The sequence below is a fragment of the Sebastes fasciatus genome, chromosome 7 (assembly GCF_043250625.1).
Source record: "Sebastes fasciatus isolate fSebFas1 chromosome 7, fSebFas1.pri, whole genome shotgun sequence".
Classification (NCBI taxonomy): domain Eukaryota; kingdom Metazoa; phylum Chordata; class Actinopteri; order Perciformes; family Sebastidae; genus Sebastes; species Sebastes fasciatus.
Window position 1 is genome coordinate 17,637,870 of NC_133801.1, and position 15,750 is coordinate 17,653,619.

The 15,750-nt window shown below is 40.7% G+C and overlaps 1 protein-coding gene across 1 annotated transcript in view; it reads left to right on the plus strand.

Moving 5' to 3' along the window:
* The window catches only part of tlcd2 (TLC domain containing 2), a 31,626-nt gene that overhangs the window by 11,446 nt on the left and 4,430 nt on the right, over positions 1-15,750 (plus strand). The window lies entirely within an intron of this gene.

A 15,750-nucleotide genomic window follows, 5' to 3' on the forward strand; every position in this document is an offset into this window, starting at 1 on the left:
CTCTAAAACAGATCAGGGCTGCACAGGTTAATCAGCTATTTTAGGATCTGTGCTGTTTCCAATCACATCTGCTCTTCCCAGTCTTCTTAAAATCTAAAGCAGTATACTTGTGGGCACTTGGGTGTTTTCTCCACTTTGCTACGTATGGATCTTAGCCGTGTAACATTTCATCATCGGTTATACTCCAATTAGTGTCAGGGAATACTTATAGCTAAAAGCACAAGTTGCTCTTACACACATAACTGAAGAATGAAAGTGTTGTGTAACACCCTGGGGAAGTAATTAATTTCTCAACTGCAATTATCAGCCCAAGAGGCCTGTAACAAATACAGTAAAATGTAAAACTGTTAATCATCAGTCACATTTCCTCAGGTTTGAATGAGGTTAACGTGTTGCACGAATCAAACAGTTTTTGCGCAGAAATATATATATTTTGCTCCACCTGGATGAGGAGCTTTTGTAAACATCCTCCCATAGACTGTATATAAGAAGTGGACGTAGTTTTCATGAACTGAAAACACACTGTGAAAGGGTTAAAAGTTTTAAGACGAAAACACGGACAACTCCCAGCCCGGACAAAGCCGTGGTAGCAACCTGTCACTCACAAGGTAGCCACGCCCTAAAGCATACCCTTCTTTATGGTCTATTTGACTCTAAATGGGACCATAAGTTACTAAATTAGCATCATACTGTATTGAAGAAGACTTGAAACTAGCGATTGAGACCATAAACTCATGTTTACAATGTTTACTGAGGTAGGACAACTCCAAGAACTTTTCATAGTATGCTTTGATGTGGTTTGAATATGGTTTTGAAGCCATTTAGCTGTCTGATTAATGTCATTGTTGTCATGTTTTTGGCACTTAGACAGATTCCCAGCAATGATATCTCTTTATGTGGTTAAAACATTTCCTTGTTCAGCCACTTAAAAGCTCAGCCACAGCATGGAGCTGCCTCCATGCTCATTTGTCAAGACAATTTTAAATTAGTGATGAATTGTGTCCGATTACTACTAAACATAAGACTTTGAATCATTGTTAAAAAGTGGGTTTCCATCATCGCCCCTCTCCTTCTGCTGGTGGATGGTGTACAGTATATAAAGAGTTCAGCTGATTGTCATATTTACTGAAACAACAGCAGCACATGTGTCCGTGTGTTTGTATCCCTATGATTTGGATATCCTCTCAGGTGCTTGAACGCTCCTCTTTACCATGTTCCACCTCAGTCACATTTTCCCTCTTGAAGGTTCATCTTGTAACAACCTCAGATATGAATGGAACTTGTCTCGGTTTACAAGGCATGAAAATAGATAGTTGTGGGAGGAGCGTGAAGCTGTCTCACATAGCCAAAAGGGAATGTTACTTTTGGCACCAGGCAAGAAAACTGTATTTGGTCATTAGCCATGTTGTCACTGCTTTGACGCCACATGTCACTGGAAAGTCATTGATCTCCAACTCTGTTGAACCTGACTATCCTGTACGCTGGTTTCTGTTTTTATCACTTCCTTTCCTTTGCTCCAGCTACTCCGTCCACTGGCTGCTGGTTGTCTAAAGATCAGCAGCCTAACGTGACAGCAGTACAGACAAATAGCCTTTAGTGGGCAGATTTGTAATCCCTAAAGCCTCATTTGGTTTGAAGTCTCCATTGTTGCTGAGGTGGCTCTGTTTATTCAAACATATCCAAAGCTGTTTCCTGATTGATGTGCTTCCTCCGTTGGTTAATCTTGCATTGACAAGAGCATTATGAAGCATGTTGTAGAGCATGGTTTGTAATCTACCCTTGTGTTGTTTTTTTATGCCTCTTGATATTTTATAGCAGCAGCTGCTTCAGTATGTTTTTTGTTTTTGCTAGCCAGCCCACAGATATATTTCCAGACATCCACAATCTGTGGGCTCTGCCACTCCTCCTTTTTGACCCACACTTTGGTGTGTCAAACCACATGGAACAAGGGTTGCTTTTTAAAATCTCCAGCGTAACGTCCGTTGTTTTTGTTGACATTTTACTAGAACACACACTTAGTTATCTGAGTGAGAAGGCCTTGAATGATAAAAGATGATGATGGCCGATGAGATGACACATATTGCAAAAATAGAAAATGCAATGTTGTGTACGTGAGGTTTTTTTTGGCAGGGGAAGATTTGTGATGTGTGTGTCTCAGCATTTGCATCTTTTTGGCGGGTAACCCCAGAAGCCCCCTCCTCCCCATTTTGTATATATCCTGACAGGAGGTTAGACATCTGGTCTCCACATGAACCTCACACACAAGCAGCAAACCTCCTGCTTCCTGAGAGGGCTTCTGCAAACGTGTGCACCCCCTCAAAACATTTCTGTGATGCAGCTCCACTCCATAGATCACACGCTGCCTTGTTCTCAAACCCAACCCTATCTTAAGACCTCAAAACATCTCCCTCATCCCCCTTCGTCCACCTACTCTCTGCAACTTGTACCGCCCCCTCACATGGCTACAAACCAATGAGAGCCTCCACGCTCTGGTAGTATTATATCTTGGTTTTTTTTCTCCCTCGTGGTATGACTGTCTGACATGGAGGAATTTCCTTGTCCATTGTTTTTGTGTCAGAAACAGTTTACACTCATCTCTTTCAAATGCAGCAAACAAAACCAACAGATTGGTGGGTGCAGCCTCTTGTCTTTTTATCAACCACGTAATTGATGCGGTGAGGCACTGAATAGCAGTCATTGTGGATTATTAAACATTTTGTGAACTTTTAGGATGTGTGTATGTATGATCTATCTTCAGAAGTCAGGCAGATATTTGCTGACTTGATGCAATAACACAGCAGCAAAGTATAAATTGAAATCAAGCTTAATTTCATGTGCGTAACATGTCTGAATTTGTTAATTTACCATGTGCATTTGAGAGTGAGAAAGCGGGCTAATGCATGCCCAATCAAACTGCACACTAGTGAGAAATATCTCTTAGATTATATGTTGTCATTGTAAAGACATAAACAAAAACTATTAGCATTGGTTGGGGATTTAAAGTTGAGAAATGTGAGGTGCATCTTGTGAATAGTGGATCGAACTGATGTTTTTGAATAGTAAAACAGTTGACAGCATGTCAGTATATTAGGTGTTAATCCCATCACAGTGCTTATCAAGGCAAAAAAAAATCGAGTTAGCAGTGTGAGGTAGAAATAGCCGTTCAGATGCAGGTGCCATCCACCCTGAACACAGCAGGCTTGTGTGAATGAGCCTTATATTAAACTGTCAGACAGCAGAAAGTTGTGTTACAAACTCATACACACACGTGCCATGCTTTCCAAAGAGGCTGAGGGCTGGAAAAGCAGAATGCCCCAAAAAAGGAGCCACAGGTGGCTTTTGTTTGCAGTTGGCATAGCGACCAGGAATGCTGTTTGTCGAGGCATCCGTCCATCAGCGGAGGGAGTTGACACTCGGTAAGCTATTTGTCATTCCTGAAAAGCAAGGTGGGGCAAAGTAAGAACTGTGCATTTGTTCTCCCCGGATGACACACCTATTGGCCTTGAACCAGAGCATGAAAAAGATAGTGAAAAAACTTGGCTGAGCTCCAGCTTCAGTAGGGAATACCAGAGAGCTTGTGTATGTCCACAAGCAGCGTGGGCGGGTGAGTAGGCAAGTGAGAGTACAGCGCGGGATGAATCTCACATTGTAGTAAGTGTAGTAAGTAACAGTTTCAGTGTCTTTTTTTTATTATGTTTCTTTGCAAACCTGAAATATCTCCAGTCATTATAAGAGGTTTCCTTTATTTGTATCTGCCATCATCCCTGACTCCCTGGCTATGACATTGCTATGAATTAATAAAACATTTTGTATAATGTATGCCATAATTGCTGATAAGATTGATACCACTCTCATATCTGTAAGGTAAATATTTAGCTGGATCCAGCAGCTGCTTAGCTTAGCTTTGCACAAACACGGGAAAAGAGAGCCAATAAGGGTATTTCCAAAAATACAGAACTATTCCTTTAAAGGTGCAATATGTAATGCCTGACCACATGCTCCAAACAAATAGAGGGCAGCATTTCACCTCCGTTACCTCTGTTAAAAACGTATAATAAACTTTGCAATGCAACTTTCCAAACTTCCAATCTTGCCTCATCTCATAAGAGTAATGCCAAGTGGCTACAATATGGTGAACCGGCACTTTTTCAGTCCGTCTACTACTGGGTCCATACAATCTAAATGTACAGTTATCAGTTATTACTAGGTAACAGCAGGGCACGAAGTTGCAAAACTCAACTAAACTGCTGAAACTCAGAGATCCGGTAAAAATAACATTCCTTATCTTATAATCTTCAAGTGTTATAGCTTCCTTAGCTCCGTAGCAAGAAAACAACCACATCAAAACCATATATTGACACCATTTGGAATGTTTTTCAGTACAGTTTGTGATGTCATCAGTTGCACTAAAGATACGTTTCACTAAATAGTTACTCTACCGTTCTAAAAGAAACATTATGTGCTCAGCTTCAAACCTCATCTCTTTACTTGCCAAGAGCCGTCTCCAGCAGAAAGCCACGCCAGTGTTTACTCTTGTTTTGCTTCTTTTGATTTCACTTCTTTTCTTTGCCGCTAATTTCTTGCCCGGGAGCGGATGGTTGGGATGGTGATGAAGATCGCTGTCAAAGAGCTTCAGCCATCTTTGTGTTTACTGTGCCACTAACCGGGGGCTGTACCTTCAACTTGACTGACAAGCCCTCGGTGCAGCTCTACTTCTTCGTCCTCTCATGTTGGACTGTGGGCAGACTGGACACTATGGTAACCGTGTTTCCATTCACATAGTTTCGTGAGCATTTTGAATTGTCGCATTAGAAAATCTGCAAAATTTGATAAAACTTCCTAAATTGCTAAAAAAAAGTTTTTATGCTTGCTTGAGGTGGTTTTTGCCTTTGTCGAATAAATTCTGACGTAGTGACTGATGAGGTTTCTGCTTTCGGCAGAGTTTATTTGCTCCAGTCGATGGAAACGCGCCTAATCCGCATTTCTTTTTTTGCGACATTTCAAATGTTTGCTTAAAATTTGCTTGACAATTGAATGAAAACACAGCTTGTGATTCACTATCGCCTCTCGAGGTACAAGTGGGATTACAAGACAGGACGGGCCGGGGCTAGCTGGTTAGCATGCTCATTTCAGTAGATATCTCTGCAACGCAATACATAGACGTCTTTGACATGACGTCAACACTGTAACCTCCTCACATTCTGTTGATAATGTTCATTTTTTGAATGTTTTAAACTAAAACTCTGGCCAGATCTTACACATTGCACCTTTAAGAATATGATTTTAATACTCAATTTTGGATGAAAAATGAAAAATGATGTTGCAATGGTGGAATATGATTAGTGCCATTGTTCCATTTGTTAAGGAATGTGTATTTTTTCTGCTTTTCTCTGTAGTCAAAGATAAACACTAAACATTACAGTTTCAGATTTCAGAGTGTTGCAACCCAAGAACAATCGGGAATATCATCAGATCTCCAGAGCTTTCTTGTGCTTCCTGGTCCTAATGAGCGTTAGGAGCATTAGGAGTCTTTCCTTGGCCACTCTGAGAAGTGACGTAAGGGCCGAGACGTCCAGTACTCTCAAAGCAACGCAAACCACTGCTTCTCCCTTCACACCCAGCGCCTGAATACTACAAGTGACCATGATTCACCATAACACACCTATTAACAGTCATAGAGCCTCACCCTGATGGTGTGAAGATGAGGGAAAAGACTCTCTCAGCCTGTACTTGAAATGGCACACATACAGTACACTTACAAATAAATACCCACGCCATGCTAATTAATCATATTTGCTCTAAATAATTGTCTTTCGGCACATCTAGTGAATTTATGACCAGATGTTTGTGACAGCGAGACGCTGAAGTGGGCTTCTGTGCTGCTGTCAGCTGACGGGAGTTAACGCAGGTCGCATGATGATGGTTATGACCACCATCCCTCCGTCCTCTAGTGTGTGTGGGCCTTTTTAAACTTTGAACTCTATGTGTGTGTGTGTGTGTAATCATTACCGTCTCGTGTTTCCAAGCCCTCCCACCCGCTCATCACCCCACAGCTGGTCTGCCTATCACCAGATGGCTCCTTTAGTTTCCTCTCCATCAGCTTCACTTGGCCATTCGCTGTCATTTTATGACCCTAGTTAAGGAAGCACTGCCTGTCCAATAATGTCTTTTTAGGAAACTTAACAATGTTATGGTGTGCTTATATCTTAAGAGGACAGAGAATAAGGCATGTGTAAAATACATTTACATTCAACTGTCATCACTGTGAAGCACAGTTTTAGTTTTGCTTGTGGTATATGTGGTACGTTGCTGTAGTTAGTTGTAGTTAGGCTAGATTTTCCTGCCCAAACAAACTTATTTGTCCATGTGACTGGGCCACATGAAAGCTGCTTGATCTGCCATTTGGGTGTCTGGCAACACCAGCCTATAACTGCCACACTCGGGGTCAAAGGTCATCGTGTAGACGGAGCAGATCTTCCTAATTATACATGACTACATGGCGTACAAAAACGTCAAAAGCAAGAACAGCATTCTTATTATGACACGCTTTTGCCTTGCGCATTATCCTGTCATTCACATGCCTTTTCGTGCAATCGGACTGCATATTGTGATTGGTATACTTTTTTTTTTATGTATCTATTATGTCTGAAACACCCTTTTCCTATAATGGCTTCATCATATGCAGGCTGCAGGTTGACTTTTCTCATATCTTTTTATTCCAGTTCATGCTTTGGTTAAAACCTGAATACTAACTTTGGTGGAATATGATGATGGACGCTCTTTTCCATGTGTCGGAGTGCTGATGGTGACATATCTTAAATGTTTGTGGTTTGCTTTCTCTAATGCTTAAATAACCTCAGAGAAGCTGCTGCTGACATTGTCTTTGGTGGTTTTGCTCTTCATGCACTTTCTAACACGCACACACACAATCATAGAGTAGGTGATATGATTGGAATACATTTAATAATCACTCAACACACATGGGTGTGAGCTTTCATAAGCATCTACGTCTTGCTTGTGCGCAGTTATTGAAAACATCTCACCAATTCACAAACTTGCACAGACTGTCAAGCTCTTGTGAACCTCCTGGGTTAATGACCTCATTCGCGCGCCTAACCAATAACCACTGTCTCTTTTTTTCCCATCATCATTCAACGCTCACTTTATCCATTGTTAAAAAAAAAACACACTGCGCTGGTACTGAACTTGAAATTCTTCTCTGATTGGACCATCGAGCAAGTTATCAGCTGGAGGCAGGGAAACTGGTTTGACATGGAAACCTTTAATAACATTTGTGTCTGCAAAAAGAGACGCATTGGATGTGAATGCTGCATCGGTAGTGTAAGAAGTATATGGATGTGTGTGTGTGAAACCAAAACCTGCAGATGTTTAGCCCTAGGAGGTGAGAGGGGGAGACTGGGAGGGCTGGCTGGTCTGGTAGAGGCCCAACAGGTGCTACTACATCAGGATAATGACCCTCAGCTTTGACTGCAGACTCCTTGAAATCCTGCAGACGGAGAGGGAGGGACTTAACGCCACATACTGTAACAATGATACTCAGACCTCCACTCCTATACAATATGTGACAGAACTAGTCAGCATGTACTCAGCATGTTAGCCTACATGTACACGTTGCTAAGAGCTCAACTAAAGACGGTGTTATAGGGGTTCAGTCTATTACTGTAAGCTGCTGAGATGTCTGGTTGACGTGCTTTGCTAATTGTTAGCCTACAATACGTTACCATTTGTTGCGTTCCTTACAGAATCTGCAGACATGTTATTCGGTTATAGAATAACAATCAGTTTATTTGCTTTGACATGCATGAACATGAACACCGACCATTTCCATTTTCTACCAATAACTAAACACACAAAAGTCTTAAGCTAGGGACACACCAAGCCGACATCAGAGAACTAGCGGCGTGTTGAGTCGCCTTTGTGTTGGCCAAAAATTTGCACCCGAACACACCGCAAAGACTACAGCTGCCAGTTAACATGCATGTTCTGCACCTGCTCAAGAGGAAATAACTTTCCACAAAAAGGGAAACCGAGGAATGCGGATTTACAAGCCGTTGTTATGATACGTACATGAAACAAAACAGTGTTTGCCGTCGTTTTAAACGAGAAGAGCCTTCCGTGTTTTTCCTCTTGACTTTACTCGTTGGCTTGCTTTCCTCACATCCGTTTCTCTTCTCGTGTACTGATTTGTTTAAGCTGATCCACCAATCAGAGTAATTTTTCTCACCGACGAGCTCCGCCGCTGATTCAACATGCTGAATCGGCCAAAAAAGCTCCAACACGGGCAGACGAGAGCCGACTGTCCGGTATACACAGAAAAAACTAGGCCCCAAACTGTCTGCCGACCGGCGGGCCGTCAACTTGGTGTGTCAGGGCCTTTAGGAGCGTGACAAACAGAATGTTAAGCTCTACAGCGGTGAAAAAACCTTTGCACTTCTTGGGTCAAACACCTGATAATATCAGTGACTTTATTTAGACCTTACTGAGCCCAAGATATTAACACAGCGACACCCAATGTATACACCGAGAATAATAATAAAATTTCTGATCGTTCTAACACCATATTTGACTCTTACAGATCGATTTATGCTTCTGCGAGACACATAAATTGTATGTACAAGTATATGAGAAACAGTATTGCCTCTAAACTACCTATGTGCAGCCCTGAGAAGCGTGTTTTATATATAGCATTACTAAACTGTTTACTGATTTAGATCTTTGAATCTCATGATTGATGACCAGTTTCCCTAAATGTTTGACTTTGTGTTCTGATGGAAAATAATACATTTGCTACAGACTTTCATCAAATGTTTACAGAATACTTAAACAAGCAAATAACAGCAAACATTATACATGGAAATTAAAACAGTAAAGTCAAGAAAGCTATATTATATTGTTTTTTCAACAATTTAAAAAGATGCAGCTGTTTACCTTTGGCTCGTACCTCGACATAGTAAGAGGCCACTTTGTCTATCAGGTGTTATCTTTCTTTGCAATCCTGTTTCAGAGTAAACTTATCTTCTTTATCAGTTTTATCTCGCCTTGGGTTTCCTTTCAGTTTGCCTTCTGAATACCGACTGCCAAAGCAGCTCAATTAAAAATACCCGCAGCCTTGACACAAACTTTCTTTTCACGTGAACTTTATCCCATTTTTTGGTTGACCTGTGGTCAGTGTGTCCTTTGACGGTAGAAGTCGACGTTAGGGGTGACGTTTTTTCCCCCGTGCCAGAGCCCCTTTTTTTAATCAGGTGTCACCATGTTCATAGAACCGTTTACAGTACTTGCCAACTATTGTTGCACCAAGTCTTCCCCCCCTGAAAGTGGGACGAGGAGGTCCCTCACCAGGGTGCAGAGAACATCTAATTGAGCCCACGGGGAGAAAATGCAGACAACAAACACCCATACCGCCTTGTTTTTCAGCCCTTTGATTGGATTTATCCAGGTGGCTATTAACAGTAGGTTAATGTATATAAAAGCAGTCCAAAGGTAAAATAACACTCCTTCTGTCCTCTTCTGTCCCATTTAAACCACCCCACTGTCTGCAATAATGTAGGTTGTTGAGAATATTGGTATCAGGCATTATGAGACTATTTTTATATTATATATTTATGAATCGAGATGGAAAGTTAATTTCTGGAAACGGCACCTGGCAAAGCAAGCTCACCACTTTTAGTAGCTGTGATTGTTTATAAGAGTTTTTTTCCTCAGAAGATTAAGTTCCAATGTTTGTTAAAGATTTAGATTGAAAGTTCGTTCTTACAACGTCTCCTCATTTAACAATTCGTATGATATCTTAAGAAAAAATATTCCTTAGTTTTTGTGCATTTTCCTGCGAATGTCCAGCGACATGTGATGCACGTGTCAATTTCCGCTCCAGTCTTTTCAAAATAAACTTCCGTCTTCAGAGAAAACCTCTTACTGTCCAACTAGAAGGGTTTAGGAAACAAAACTACTTAGTTAGGTTTAGGAAAAGATCGACTTGTTTAGGTTTAGCAAAAGATTGACTTAGTTAGGGTTAGGAAATGATCGTGGTTTGGGCTTGGAAAAAGAAGTTGGTAAAGCAATCTGACGAAAAAGTCCATTATCTGTTCTGGTGCTTTCAATCATATCACACAATCTTCCTCAAATTTTGGAGCTATACATTATATTTCTTATTTCAAAACTACTCCCGCACTACAAAACTATCCCTTTCACTATTTTTAAAAATGAATAAATCTAATGTTTGATATGGAATTAACTGAGATTAGATTGAATGTGAAGTTGTAGCATCACTACATCTGTATTAATATCCTGCCATTGGGATTATAATCCTGCTGACAGCCATGTGTGATGTGACAGACTAGAGTTTCTAGTTGGACAGTAAAGTGTCTGGGCTTCTGTATATGTGAAGCTTCAGCAGAGGTTATCGAGGCAAATCCAGTTGATGCTGAATCCCTCTAATCATCTGATGGATCCAGGGGGATGGTGGGGAGATTATTGTGAGTCCCTCTCAGCTCGGGGTGCTGACAGCAGGGTGTGGGAGTTGGCCCCTGTCCTCGGATGACTAACGGAGGCCTCATCTATGCTCACAGAGAGGAACCAGGACTTTGTTTTGGCTAGCTGCCGGTATCTGGTTGGCTGCTGAGCCTTATGGGGTCACTATCACCTGATGATGACCTGGTGTGGTCTGTTCAAGTGGTCACAGTCACCTCTCTAGACTGGGAGGACGCACACATTGTGGCTCTTTTGTCACACATAACTTTTTTATATTTTCATCACTTGTACATTTACTGTTGGTCGCTTTGAAAAGGTAATGTGTTACTTAAGTGAAGTTGTTTGTGACATAAGGCTCCAGCTTTATTGTGTGTTACATAGGGTGGCCCTTTGAGCCGTAGTGCTGTCAGTGTTATACAAAGACTAGGTAACCAATAACTGTCAAGATCCCACTTTTAAATTAAGAAATCCTCAAGAAGTGTCTCCATATTTGGTCCAAATGTAATGGTGATTTGATTCCACTTCCTTTATAACATAATACTGTCTTTGTTGATGAATTTGTCTTCATCATCTTCACGTCATCATCTTGTTGTATAAGGGTTTGTTTTGACCTTCCCCGCTCCTGTGTCCTATCTTGTTTTATCATCCCAGATCAGATTAGACGTTAGATGAGCCTGGCCTTAGTAAGTGTGTATGTGGGTACTTACAGAGGTTAATCAGAGTGTATGGTCTTGTTTTGGCATGTTCAGGGTAACAGATGAGGGTCTTGCTGTCTTTGCTTTTGCTTGATGGATGGATGTTTCTATTACACACACACCACTCTTTCATGTATTGTTTTTACTGCAGGTGTAAACTGAAAACAGTGAGTGCATGTAGAGTATGTTTCCCACTATATATCTTGTCTCATCCGTCTGCTCTCATCTCATGTTTGTTAAGATGGAGTAATGTTGGATTTAGAGCTGGGCGGTAATTCAATATGATAATTTATCGTCTTTCAACTAAATTGTATCATGATGAAATTGTATATCGAGATATCGTGATACACAATTACGTTGTCTAAATTGATAATAACAAGCACATACTAACTGTAATTTCTTAGAAAATCTGATCAAACTCAGTTAAATCAAAGTATTGTCTTAATCTGATTACTCTGTAGTTATATGCATGCGTTTAAACCTAGTCAGTGCATAGGTGGAAATATTATTTTTTTCTGTATAATTTCACTTGAAACGATTACGTTCATTTTAAGTTCTTGATTAAATGAGAAAATATTCTGTACTTTTTTATTTGTCAAGTATTTAATTCACACATCAGTATACTAAAATAGGTTTTTACCATGTGGTTACTTCATATAGACTATTTATTAAAGCTGTCAATCGATTAAAGTATTTAAATGTGATTAATCGCATGATGGTCCATAGTTAATCACGATTAATCGCACATTCTTTTTATCTGTTCAAAATGTACCTTAAAGGGAGATTTGTCAAATATTTAATACTCTTATCAACATGGGAGTGGACAAATATGCTTGCTTTATGCAAATGTATGTATATATTTATTATTGGAAATCAATTAACACAAAACAATGACAAATATTGTCCAGAAACCCTCACAGGTACTGCATTTAGCATAAAAAGTATGCTCAAATCGTAACATGGTGTGTCAGAGGTGTGTCAGTGTGCTGCCTCGACTATGATTTGACCCAAACTGTATGAGATTATCATAAAGTGGGCATGTCTGTAAAGGGGAGACTCGTGGGTACCCATAGAACCCATTTTCATTCACATATCTGGAGGTCAGAGATTAAGGGACCCCTTTGAAAATGGCTATGCCAGTTTTTCCTCGCCAAAATTTAGCCTAAGTTTGGAGCGTTATTTAGCCTCCTTTGCGACAAGCTAGTCTGACATGGTTGGTACCAATGGATTCATTAGATTTTCTTCATAGTTTCATATAACACCAGTATCTTCACTCTAGATTTAACTCTGAGCCGGCTGCAACCTAAAAATCACAAGTGACGTTAAAACGAATTTTGCATTAACGTGGTATTATCGTGTTAACTTTGATAGGCCTACTATTTATTTATTGAACTACCAGAAAACATGCTATATATTGTGATGGTTATCGTTATCGAGATAGATGATTTTGGCCATATCGCCCAGCCCAGGTTGGATTCATTTTCAGTGTGAGGTGGCGCATGTTTTTTAGTTTGTGTTTGTAAGGAACTGCATAGTTGATAGTGTGTATGTTATATTCATGGTTAAGCCCAAATAAAGGGTTCTGGATCTCACATCATTTCAGCCTGACCCAAAAACAAAACAAGTGTTAAATGATTGCCTTTAATTTTGTTCAGTTCTGATACTGATTACTTGTGATTTTAAGACTTCATCTTTCATACACTTTTTTATTTTTAGAGGTGAATTAAGGGGGATTCTTTGTATTTCCTGGACCCAAAGCGGTGCAGAACATGCGAGTGATCCAAATGATAATTATATTTGCTGCAATGATCACAAAACATGTAATTCAGCCACTAGACACTGGTTACCAGTTTAGTTAGTTGATCCGTCTGTTGTTGCCTGCCTCAGTGACTTTGATAACAGGGTGTCACGACACACCTTGTTTATCCAGGAGTTTTCAGACTCCGCATCACCTCTCATACCGGCGGTACCTGTCCTGCCACAGTGAAATGCCACAGGAGAATGACCGGACCGCCCATCACGGCAGTGTGATCTCACATATCTGTCAGTGTGTGTGTGGTTGTGGCTTTGTTTTGTACTGAAAAGACACTTGTTCTGTTGACATTACTGTTTTCCCTCCCAACACGTTGCCGCTGACCTTGACAAGGCAGGCGGTTTGTGTTGCTAAATGCGGCGCTTTCACTGCCGTCATTGTAATTGTTCACCGACATTGTTCGTCATCACTGTCATTATAACCCGAACACAGGGGGAGAAGACTTTGATTTGTGTTGTGTGCGTGGGTGTTGGTGTGAGAGAGTCAGAGCCAATCCTCAAATCATTGTTTTTATTGTTCAGCTACAGAACATACAGTGAAATTTCCCAGATAGCAACGGGGCCCGAGGATGGCGATGTCTGTCTGTGCAACACTTTGGTCCAGATTAAGATATTTCCCTGAGGACTATTTATTTGTAGACATTTAAGTGACCCGTAGCGCCACTTACAGGTCAAAGTTTCCCCTTGAGTAACGCGCTTCAGTCCATGACAGGATATCTTGAATACAAACAACCAGACTTGGCCAGGACCCCGTGTTGGATCTGGGCCACTCCCAAAACCACGTTGATGACATTTTAAAATTGTGGATGGTTTTTAACAGAGGGTGCACTTTACAAGAAAAGCTGCCAAGACTAACAACTCATACAACTATGCAAACTTGCAGGAAGTGAAACATGTAGAAAACCTTTTCAGGACACACATTACAGTGGAAAATGTGCACACAACATCTATTGCATGTCTGTCCATCCAAGGAGAGGGATCCCTCCTCAGTTGCTCAAGGTTTCTTCCATTTTTAACCCATTAAAGGTTGTTTTGAGGAGAGTTTTTCTTTATCAAAAGTGAGGGTGAGAGGACAGATGTCATATGCTGTACAGTAGGGATGCACCGATCCGACTATTTCAGTCCTGATACAGATATTGATACCTGGTCGCTGGGTATCGTCCGATACCGAGTACCGATCCGATACCAGTGTTTAATTAATAAGCTGTATGCCTAACTGTGCAGAAGTGACTGGGATCATTTTTTATGTGTAAGGAAACATCAGGCTTAACTTAAACATTACTTTCTTAACAAAATATACATTTACTGAATTGTTATTTATTATTAAAATAATAAATTTTGCACCAGAAACTTGGTAAAAAATCCTCAAAATTAACAGAAATTTCAAGTTTTCAAATGTAAACCTTTTTAATGCAGCAACAAATTGGTCAAAACTTAAAACAGGAATTAAAATTCCAGTATATACTGTATATAGTTTATACATATAGAATAGAATAGATCTGCCCCATTGTCACTGATACCCGATCCAGCTATTTGAGTCAGTATCGGCCCGATATCCAATATCGGTATCGGTGCATCGCTACTGTACCGATTGTAAAGCATCTTGAGGCAAATTTGTGATATTTTGCTATATAAATAAACTTTATTTGACTGGGCCAGTGAGGGATAGTGTGCTGCTGACTTTCCTCACATGACCTTTTGCATAACCCACTACGGTACATCCCATGACTGTTTGTTGCATTAGAGAGGACATCCTGGGACCTCATATGAGACACACATGCACAAACACAAGATGCTTCTCCAACTGAGCCATAACGGATGCATTGATGGTCATTCTCTCACATCAGTGTATCCCATGACCCGCACTAACTGACCAAAGACACGACTTGCTTTGGACTGCTCTCTACTTGAAGTGCTCTTTCACTATTATACTACTATTATAAACATGGCAGTTTAGTCGGTAACAAGCCGGAGACAATCTGGCTCTTCTTGCTGCTACACTACGAGTGTGCTCTGAGTGTGAATGAAGCTTGTAAATGTGGTGGTGGGAGAGTGGGCGCCGGCTCCTGTGGAGAGTTGGCCGAGCAGCCTGTTTTGGTATAAACACAATTCTGTCATCCAAATTTTCCACCTGCAAACACAGCTGCTGTGTGATTGTTAGACGGCAGCTTTCACTTCCTTCACAACATATCAGATCCCGTCTGTAATCCTTTCCCCTTCGACTCTTCAGAGTAATTAATGTCAGCGGACAGGATTTGTTGAGTTGCCTGTGTTCACCGGTGTCCGACTGGTTTTGAGGGATGTTGCTGCCATCTTGTGGAGTTTTTTTTTGTTGCTTAGTTACCACACAAACTTTCATAAGCACTGCTCAGCAGATATGAGTCACGTTGTCCTTCCACATGGCTTCCACAATACTGTCAAAAGTGAAAGAAAGCATTCCAACATCAGCACCGAATGGGAGCTGAAATATGGAGATCTTAATAATAATTTCCTTTTAAAGGGCCAGTGTGTAACATTTAGGGGGATCTATTAGCAGAAATTGAATATAATATTAATAAGTATGTTTTCTTTAGTGTATAATCACCTGAAAATGTGAATCATTGTGTTTTCATTATCTTGGAATGAGAGGTTTCTATCTACATACGGAGCGGGTCTTCTTCACAGAGCCGGCCGCCATGTTTCTACAGTAGCCCAGAACAGACAAACCAAATACTAACAATACAAGACACCGTTCTCCTACACGCTTGGCACA